Here is an 11,227-nt window from a genome sequence, read left to right on the forward strand (position 1 = left end):
CAATTTGATTATATCGGATTTCTTTGGCAAATAGAAGTATCGTGACGGTGCAGTTCAAATACCTAACTTCGTGAAGAATGGTAACTTGTAATGCCCCAAAATTGAAAAGTGGTGAGAGTGGTATAGAGGTAGTAGAATCCCCGGCTGAAAGAACTCTCAAATTGAAGTGCGGCCTGTGATTGTCGTGTAATTATTGTGAGAATGGACGTCCTAGTTTGATTAATGTAAACGGGAGAACAAATCTGTGTTAGATACTTTGTGACAAGCGCGACTTGGTGTAATATTAATTTTCCATCCGACGAAACTGACTCAACCAACACCTATTTACTGAATGGAGCACGACAATTCTCTCTTTAAAATTGTGAGTGCTGAGTGTTTTCAATTTGGTATAGAGGGTTTGTTTTGATTTGAGTGAATATGAATGATACTTAAAAGTGGCAGTGACGCTTAGTTTTTTTTTTTTTTTTTTTTTTTTTTTTTTATACTAGCTTCCGCTTAATGGCGAAGTAGTTTACCACCAGCACTCAAGCCTGACGAAACTTTGTGGAGATATTGAAAATTAAGAAAATGGCTAAATAAAACGATGCTCCGGCCCTGTGCATGATAATGGAAAAATTGGTGTCTCGTCTTATCATTTCTCCCCATATAACATAATTTGAAAATACGATAACAGAAACTTTGAATCTCAAAAAATAAAAAGATTAAAGATTACGCAGTGAATCAAAACGGTAAAGTACAAGCAGGACAAAGAATATTAAAGTGAAAGATAAGTCACACTGAGAGTTTGTTACGATTATTACGTAAAGTTCGGCTTTAAGTATATGAAACAGGTTTTTGTCTGACTGTTTAAGTGATAAACAGTGGAAAAGTTAAGTTATGGGGAATTAGGAAACTATGAAGGTTGTAGCAAAACCATTATCATTCATAGAGTGTAAACAGCATTATCCATTGTGTGTGTTCGTAAAAAGAAACAAGCAAGGATAGAGCTGCAGTACAGTGACTGTATAGGATTAATAATCTCTGACTAGCAACGCTCAGTCAACACGTAAAATTGTATCACTGGCGTGCTCTTACGAAAATTAAACTAATTGAAACTGTTAGCTAAGAAAGTTAAGTCTAGATTGATTGCTTCAGTGGGGTTCTATTAAAAGGAACGCTGAAACTCCACTTTGGATAGTTTTTAAACTGGGAAAAAGATAACATAAGCCCAAGGTATCAGCGCTGGAGTGTTGGGTTACGTAAGCGAGGTTTCTGATCACGTTGCTGTGAAGTGTGGCACATCGCAGTGAGTTGGGTTTAATCGACTTCAGTAGGGCATCCTAATCATACTTGTGGTTCTTGCTTGATTCCATCGACTAGTAGATTACTTTTGGTGTTAGCTTGCTGGTCGAACCTGTAAAACCTTGTGATAGTCAGATGCGTTATCTAAAATTTTCAATCGGCAGCTAACACTAGCCGAAAAAACCAGAACCCGTTTTTACTAGTGTGGTCCAGTTGCATCTTCGGCGGTAGCTATTGTGCGAGTGGTAAGCATTTGGTTATCTTTCCATCCTCACAACTACTTGCAGATAGCTGATATAGTACACGGCGTTGCAAAACTATGGTGTCGCTACGCGTTTTAATACACTTGTCATCTCTGTGTATCAGTGCCATCCCACCCAGGTTTGACACACTGACAAATTGTAGTCGCTTTAGCAGGTGTTGTTGGCTAGAGCAGTAAATATAGTTCAGCAGACACACCACCACCGATGAGGAGTACAAACTCCAAGTCGGAATATGAGCAGTGTTAGGAAAAGTGTAGACTGTTACTAATTGTGAATATGACACAATGAATTGCAGACAGTCACAACGAAAACACTTTTACACACTTAACGTTCGGCCAAAGCCTTCTTCAGAAAAGGAAACACATACACACACACACACGCCTCACACGCATATGACCGCCATCTCCCGCAGCTCGGGCTGTACATTGTTTATATCATTTGTTGTTTTTCTGTGGGACAAATAAAGTTAAAAGTGAATATATACGACGAAATGTAAGGTTCTGCACGGTGCAACAGACTCAAAATGAAACCAAAACAAACAACTTGCTTCATACAACTAGCAAACGTGTAACAATATAGCACTGATCCACCTGAAGATCAGAATGTACACTCTCGAAACATGTCGGGGAATGAAGCGAAAAGAGTAACTGGCGCAGGTAATTGTTTTATTTGATCTTGTACCATCATACACAGTCGAATATGGACGACATAAGGAAGAGTGTCACAGGCAAAGACAGCATCAAACTCGATACATTACTTAACTTGAGAAAGATATGTCTGAGAATGTACGTCCGGACGAGAGCAACGTATGGAATTGAATGAAGGACTGTGGAGAAAATGGAAAAGAAGAACATAGAAGAAATATGAGACATAATGCTATGGAAGGATGTGGAAAATTAGGTGGAGTGAGGAGATAAGGAATGCGGAGGATCTCCGCAAAACTGACAAAGAAAGAAATATCTGGAAAACATTGCATGGAAGAAGGACTCGTGTTAAGACATCAGAGATTACCTCCCACGGTACTAACGAGCGCTGTAGAGTGTGAAAACTGTAGAGTCAGACAGAGACTGGAATACATCCAGCAAGTGCTGCTCCGAGGAGAAGAGGTCTGCACAGGTGAAGAAGTCGCGCCTGGCCACATCCAACCAATCACACGACTCATTACCCAAACACAAAAAAGTGCCCGATCTTCAAAGTTTGTGTGACGTTACTCTTTCAACTTGATAACGCAAGACTGCATGTTGCCCATGAAGGCCTGACATGCGTCATTTCGGGGCGCTGGACGCCGCCCAGCCTGGCACACTCTCCAGAGTTCTCACTCACTGCACACATCTGGCCACTGGTTGCTGATGGACTGACAGCCAAATAACCGCTACGGCTGATCTACTGTAGTACGCATTATGGGGTGAAGAACCTTCAGATGACTATTCTTTATACTGCACTGATCAGCAAGTACACTATGACCACAGACCTACTATGCATCCAGGAGATAGCAGCGTCACCTGGCGAGAAGCGACTGCTAGGCAGACACACGCACAGTGCATGTACACTCCTGGAAATGGAAAAAAGAACACCTTGACACCGGTGTGTCAGACCCACCACACTTGCTCCGGACATTGCGAGAGGGCTGTACAAGCAATGATCACTCGCACGGCACAGCGGACACACCAGGAACCGCGGTGTTGGCCGTCGAATGGCGCTAGCTGCGCAGCATTTGTGCACCGCCGCCGTCAGTGTCAGCCAGTTTGCCGTGGCATACGGAGCTCCATCGCAGTCTTTAACACTGGTAGCATGCCGCGACAGCGTGGACGTGAACCGTATGTGCAGTTGACGGACTATGAGCGAGGGCGTATAGTGGGCATGCGGGAGGCCGGGTGGACGTACCGCCGAATTCCTCAACACGTGGGGCGTGAGGTCTCCACAGAACATCGATGTTGTCGCCAGTAGTCGGCGGAAGGTGCACGTGCCCGTCGACCTGGGACCGGACCGCAGCGACGCACGGATGCACGCCAAGACCGTAGGATCCTACGCAGTGCCGTAGGGGACCGCACCGCCACTTCCCAGCAAATTAGGGACACTGTTGCTCCTGGGGTATCGGCGAGGACCATTCGCAACCGTCTCCATGAATCTGGGCTACGGTCCCGCACACCGTTGGGCCGTCTTCCGCTCACGCCCCAAAATCGTGCAGCCCGCCTCCAGTGGTGTCGCGACAGGCGTGATTGGAGGGACGAATGGAGACGTGTCGTCTTCAGCGATGAGAGTCGCTTCTGCCTTGGTGCCAATGATGGTCGTATGCGTGTTTGGCGCCGTGCAGGTGAGCGCCACAATCAGGACTGCATACGACCGAGGCACACAGGGCCAACACACGGCATCATGGTGTGGGGAGCGATCTCCTACACTGGCCGTACACCTCTGGTGATCGTCGAGGGGACACTGAATAGTGCACGGTACATCCAAACCGTCATCGAACCCATCGTTCTACCATTCCTAGACCGGCAAGGGAACTTGCTGTTCCAACAGGACAATGCACGTCCGCATGTATCCCGTGCCACCCAACGTTCTCTAGTAGGTGTAAGTCAACTACCCTGGCCAGCAAGATCTCCGGATCTGTCCCCCATTGAGCATGTTTGGGACTGGATGAAGCGTCGTCTCACGCGGTCTGCACGTCCAGCACGAACGCTGGTCCAACTGAGGCGCCATGTGGAAATGGCATGGCAAGCCGTTCCACAGGACTACATCCAGCATCTCTACGATCGTCTCCATGGGAGAATAGCAGCCTGCATTGCTGCGAAAGGTGGATATACACTGTACTAGTGCCGACATTGTGCATGCTCTGTTGCCTGTGACTATGTGCCTGTGGTTCTGTCAGTGTGATCATGCGATGTATCTGACCCCAGGAATGTGCCAATAAAGTTTCCTCTTCCTGGGACAATGAATTCACGGTGTTCTTATTTCAATTTCCAGGAGTGTAGTATCAGCCAACGTGCAGCACATATGTGGATTCGGGAAGGCGGGCGATCCATTTGTTTGACCGAGGACAGATTGTGTTGTCCCAGAGTCTCGGCAAGAGCATTTCGGAAACTGCATGACTTGTCGGGTGTTTGAGTAGTGCTGTGCTGAATGTCTTCAACAAGTGGCGAAAGCAAGGTGAAATCACGTCCAGACGTCGTGGGGTTGGGTGGCAGCCGTCGTTACAGAAGTCAGTTGTCGTAGGGTGGGCAGACTGGTAAAACAGAATACTCGGCGAGCTGTGGCAGAACTTACGTCAGCCTTTAATGCTGGGCAGATACAAGATTGTCTGAATACACCGTTTTGTTTTTGTTTTGTCATACGCGCCCAAGTCAAAACTACAGAACACGAACACAGAGAGGAGGGAAACGACACTACGTCAGTCCCAATGGACAGAATCGGATACAGCTAAAACAAGGCACGTGGAAAAAGGGCTACAAAAAATCGTACAAATATGGAGGTCCAAAATTAACATGGCCTTCGCCGTATTACCTCGGCGGATAAAAATTAAAACGCGGAGTACAATGCTCGCGTCATTCGCTAAAATGGCTGATAAATCAGGCAGTAAACCCAAGCTGGAAAGTAAATTGTTAAAAAAAAGGGCACTCCAGCAGGAATCGGTGGACAGTTAAAATTTGGACGCTTTGCGTACAAAGTGGCAGGTAGCGCCACAGAGCAAATGACGATGGCTAAAAAGGCAGTGCCCAATATGCAGCCAAGTTAAAATAATCTCCTCCCGGCGAGAGGGCCGAGAGGAGGTAGTCCAAGGCGCCGGGAGAGGCTTAATAAACCGAAGATTGAAACTTCCTGGCAGATTAAAACTGTGTGCCCGACCGAGACTCGAACTCGGGACCTTTGCCTTTCGCGGGCAAGTGCTGTACCATCTGAGCTACCGAAGCACGACTCACGCCCGGTACTCACAGCTTTACTTCTGCCACTATCCGTCTCCTACCTTCCAAACTTTCATATCAGCGCACACTCCGCTGCAGAGTGAAAATCTCATTCTGGAAACCGAAGATTATTCCCTTGGAGAGAGGACCATTGGCGATGCCGAAGGGACACGACCTCCTGACAGACGGCAACGCAGAGATCATCGGAGGGAATAGAGGTACTCACGAGGTACAAGGACTGCAGCGTCTGAACACACGGTGCACCGAAGACTCCTAACGATGGGCATCTTCAGCCCACGACTGAGACATGTGTCAATGTTAACACTGCGACATCGGCAATTAGGACTGAAATGGGCACGTGATCATTGAAGCTGGATGTTGGAGCAGTTGCAGAGCAGTGCCTGGTCTGATGAATCCTAATACCTTGTTTATCATACTGACGGCAGGGGGCGTGTCCATCATATTCCAGTTGAACAGCTCCCTGACACTTGTATTGCAGGATGGAGACAAACAGGCGGCGGCTCCATTATCCTACGGGGAACAGTCACGTGGGCTTTCATGGGTCCAGTGGAGCTCGTACAAGGTACCATGATGGTGAAGGATTATCGTACACTGGTTGCAGACTACGTACAACCCTCCGTGTCTATCATGTTTCAAGACGGTGGTGGCAGTTTTCAGCAAGATAATACGCCCTGTCGGAAGGCAAGGAGTGTGATGGAATGGTTCGAGGAAGACAGTGGCGGATTCCAGTTGATGTGCTGGTCCCCCAACTCGCCTGATCTCAACCCGATCGAACACATCTGTCATGTGACTGAATGTGGCGTCAGAGCTCATACCACCGGAATCTATGGGAAAGATTATATGTGTGTGCAGATGTTGTGCCAACTCCCTCCATCGATCTACCATGGCCTCACTGCTTCCATGCCAGGACGCATCGCCGCTGTTACCCGAGCTAAAAGTGGACATACCCTTTATTAGGTAGGTTGGGTTGTTTGTGAGAAGAGACTAAACTGCGAGGTCATCAGGTCATTGGTCTCGTCGGATCAGCGAAGGATGGGGAAGGAAGTTGGCAGTGCCCTTTCAGAGGAACCATCCCGGCATTTTCCTGGAGCGATTTAGGGAAATCACGGAAAACCTAAATCAGGATGGCCGGACGCGACATTGCACCGTCGTCCTCCCGTATGCGAGTCCAGTGTTGCTAACCACTGCACCACCTCGCTCGGTGCTAAGTAGGTAGTCGTATTGTTCTGGTTGATTAGTGTACATTTACTGTACTGTTTACCCTGGAATCGTGTACAAATTTGATCCGGTATTGTCGCTACTACATGCCTGTTACACTGTGAGTTATTTGGAGTCCTTCGTTGTGTGCCTGCTGTAATGGCCTTAAGTGTACATTTCCAGCTCTGGCTGTAACTGCGGACCAGAGGTGCTTCGCGAGGCCGGCGCTGGGGTCCCCTGAGGACAGCTGGCTGAACAGCAGGAGCAGCTCCACCACCGGCACCAGCAGCCGCGGCACCGCCAGCAGCGGGTTCTGCGGCATCTCATCGTCGTGGCCTCGTGTCAGAGCTATTCGTACACTAACTTCTCAAGCAATAGAAGCCCGTACGTTGTCCTCGATGGTGAGCGTTCATCGGAGGTGAGGGTATCATCTGCAGTGGCCCAGGGAAGTGTAGTAGGTCCACTGTTGTTTCCCATCTAGAAAAATGATCTTTTCGATAGGGTGGATAGCAATGTGCGGCTGTTTGGTGATGATGCTGCGGTGTACGGGAAGGTGTCGTCGTTGAGTGACTGTAGGGGGATACAACATGACTTGGACAGGATTTTTGATTGGTGTACAGAATCGCAGCTAACTCTAAATATACATACACGTAAATTAATGCAGGTGAATAGGAAATGAATTCTGTAATGTTTGAATACTCCATTAGTAGTGTAGCGCTTGACACAGTCACGTCGATTAAAGATTTGGGCGTAACACTGCAAAGCGATATGAAGTGGGACAAGCACGTAATGGCATTTGTGGGGAAGGCGGTTAGTCGCCTTCGGTTCATTTGTAGAATTTTGGGAAGATGTGGCTCATCTGTAAACACTAATACACCTATTCTTGAGTACTGGTCGAGCGTTTGGGATCCCTATCAGATCGGATTGAGGGAGGACATAGAAGCAGTTCAGAGGCGGGCTGCTAGATTTGTTACTCCCAAGTTTGATCATCACGCGAGTGTTACGGAAATGCTTCAGGAACTCGGGTAGGAGTATCTCGAGGAAAGGAGGCGTCCTTTTGTGAATCGCTACTTAGGACATTTAGAGAACCAGCATTTGAGGCTGACTGAAGTACAAGTTTACTGCCGCCAACTTGCATTTCGCGGAAAGACCACAAAGATAAGATAAGTGAGATTAGGGCTCGTACAGAGGCATATAGGCAGTCATTTTTCCCTCGTTCTGTTTGGGTGTGGAACAGGGAGAGAAGATGCTAGTTGTGGTATGAGGTACCCTCCGCCACGCACCGTATGGTGGATTGCGGAGTATGTACGTAGATGTAACTGCTATTTAGATTTTTAAAAAAGAAAGATAATACAGTCACAGTATTATACTGAAAAGCCAAGACATTATGATCGCTGCAGACTGTGGGGTTCAATGCGAGTGGTGGCCTGAGGACACGGACCAGAGACGAGTGGGGAATCATTCTAGAGACGATAAGTGGCGCAAATGCGAAAATCCGCCGGCTTAGCCATTTTGACAAAAGCCAGATTGTTGTGGGCGAATACCTGCGAACGAGCATCTCGAAAACAGAAAAGCTGAACGGCTGGTGGCGCGCGGCTGTCGTGAGCATCTGTCGAAAGTGGCTGAAGAATGCTGAAACCACTAGTGGGCGATAGAAAAGTTGGACGTCCGTGCCTCATCACAGAACGTAGGGGTCCGAGGCGTGCCCACTCTCTAGGACGGGACAGTCGGTGGTCTGTAGCGGAGTAAAGTGCTGGCGCAGACACAAGTGCTTTGGAGCGCACTTTTCAGCGCATAGTGTTGAACATTGTGTTCCGCAGCAGGGCACTCCTTTGTGATCCCATGTTGACATCACAACATAGTCAGTTATGATTACAGTGGGCACAGGATCATCGAGAGAGGACCTCAGATCAAAGGAATCGTGTCGCCAGGTCAGACGAATCGCGTTTACTGTTAAACCTGGTGGATGGTCGTGCCAAGACACACCGTCATCCAGGCCAGCGGCTGCTCGGAACATGCAGCACACCACGGTCGCAGGCCGGTGCGAGCACTATTATGCTGTGGGGGACATTCGCCTGTGCGTCCATGGGACATGCGGGAGAAATCTAACGCGCCTTGACAGCTTTGGACAACGTGGATATTATTAGGGACCACCTGTAAGCCGTTGTGCTTGATGTCTTCCTCAGCGGCAGTGCCAACTTTCAGCAGGATAACTATCCATGTCACAAGGTCATACTCCTGCTGCAGTGGTTTGAGGAACATGACTGGCCATCAAATTCAACTTGACTGAATCCGATGAAACTCAACTCGAACGCTATCCACTCTCACATACTAACCGTACATAAATTACGAGAAGTGTGTGGCCTGTGCGTAGGCATCTGTGCCACAAACCTCTGGGAGCCATCAGGTACATGTCGAATCCATGGCGCGCAGAATCACTGGTGAATTGCGTTCCAGGAGTGGCTCATCAGTGTAGTTTTCCAATACTGTGAGAGTGTGCACTCTAAAAAAATTTCTACATTGTTTCTAGCCACACTGAGACATTTATTGTAGCGTTTGACGAGCTCTGAAATTCCGTCGGCACCACAAGACGCTAGTTTTCATCTGTTCGTCATCTTCAATGTGTTTCGAGCAGAGTCTCTTCTGCTTGTGTATTAAAAGATGCCAGGCGCGATTTGAGGACTATAGGGAGGGTGATCCGATACATCCAATTTGAACCCTCGGAGTCGCAATGAATGCGGCCGTGCGTCCTGGTGCGGGAAAATCACGGCAGAGCTCAAGGTGCCACGGCCTTTGTTTCCAACGGTGCCGTTCAAGTTTGTTGGAGTATTACAGTAACTTTCAGCGTTCATTGTGGCATTTCATTCCCAGAACTCACCTAGCAAAATTTCTTTTCTGCCCTGGAAGACAGTTCTCATGGATTTCCTACTTAAGGTGACCCACCACGGTCCCATTGCAGTGACTGAAGTTTAGCGTCTACACTTACGTACCGCACACACGCCTCACTGACAAAGTCTGATCGCGGTGTCCGAGCGGTTCTAGACGCTTCAGTCCAGAACCGCGCGACTGCTACGGTCGCAGTTCCGAATCCTGCATCGGGCATGGAAGTGTGTGATGCCCTCAGGTTAGTTAGGTTTAAGTAGTTCTCAGTTCTAGGGGACTGATGACCTCAGAAGTTAAGTCCCATAGTGCTCAGATCCATTTTAACAGTCTGATTGAGACGGATTCACCCAGCTGGCATTACATTTCCGGCAATCCTAATCTTCGGTAATTCTTTGTACTACTTAACCGCGGAAAACGAACACAAAGCGGGTATATGCGGAAACGTTGATTTCCCTAGCCTTTTTTTCCAACAAAGAAATGAGACTTGGACTCACAGTAATCAGTCTATCACTTATCTCTTCATCTTGGACATTGGTTCGATTATTTTTGATCAATGTCATCATTGCCTTACACCACCTTCACTCATTACTTTTGGCCCACAAACTTCACAGACTTCGCGACTGATTTCGCTAGCTTTACAATCCTTCGCCGCAAGAAACCTTATGACAAAACCTGCCTTACATTTGGCGGGATTTGTGACTGGAGCAAACATTTTGACAGCGCGTAGCTCGGAGAGGAACAAAGACACAATCTTGACCCTCCGCTGCTCGCACTGTACTGGCTGGAGGTGCATGCCACCGCAAGAGCAACGGCACTGTCGTTGCTCGTGCGCACACTATGTGAAACTGGATGTAGCTTCACTAACAGCCCTCGTATTAATCAGACGTCTGGCATCGACTGCCTCATAATGGCCTCCTGCAGGCTCACACGTTCGCCTTGCATATTTTCCCATGTCACCTGCCCAACTCTCCATTACTCCGTTTTTCTGACCTTCACTCGTCTCACGGAACTGAAGAACATGTTTTCTTGACCCATCTACCGTCCATGCAACTGGCTACATGCTCCACCCACCTCCATTTCACTTAATTACAGCTTTCCCTTCAGTCTGTCCCCTCATGGACATTTTTTAAACATTTCTTACATTTGCTCATACACAGAAGCGCTAAAGATACTGGTATAGGCATACGTATTCAAATATAGATATGTGTAAACTGGCAGTATACGGCGCTGCGGTCGGCAACGCCTAGATAAGACAACAAGTGTCTCACGCAGTTAATAGATCGGTTACTGCTGCTGCAATGGCAGGTTATCAAGATTTAAGTGAGTTTGAAGATCGTGTTATAGTCGGTGAATGGCATCTCCGAGGTAGGGATGAAGTGGGGATTTTCCCGTACGACCATTTCACGAGCGTACCGTGAATATCAGGAATCTGGTAAAACATCATACCTATGATATCGCTGCGGCCGGAAATAGATCCTGCAAAAACGGGACCAACGACGACTGAAGAGAATCGTTCAACGTGACAGTACTGCAAGCTTCCGCAAATTGCAGCAGATTTCAATGCTTGGCCAACAACAAGTGTCAGCGTGAGAACCATTCAGCGAACCATCATCAATATTGGCTTGTGGAGCTGAAGACCCACTCGTGTACCCTTGATGACCGCACGGCACAAAGCTTTACGCC

This window comes from Schistocerca gregaria, chromosome 8, assembly GCF_023897955.1.
Source record: "Schistocerca gregaria isolate iqSchGreg1 chromosome 8, iqSchGreg1.2, whole genome shotgun sequence".
In the NCBI taxonomy this organism is placed as follows: domain Eukaryota; kingdom Metazoa; phylum Arthropoda; class Insecta; order Orthoptera; family Acrididae; genus Schistocerca; species Schistocerca gregaria.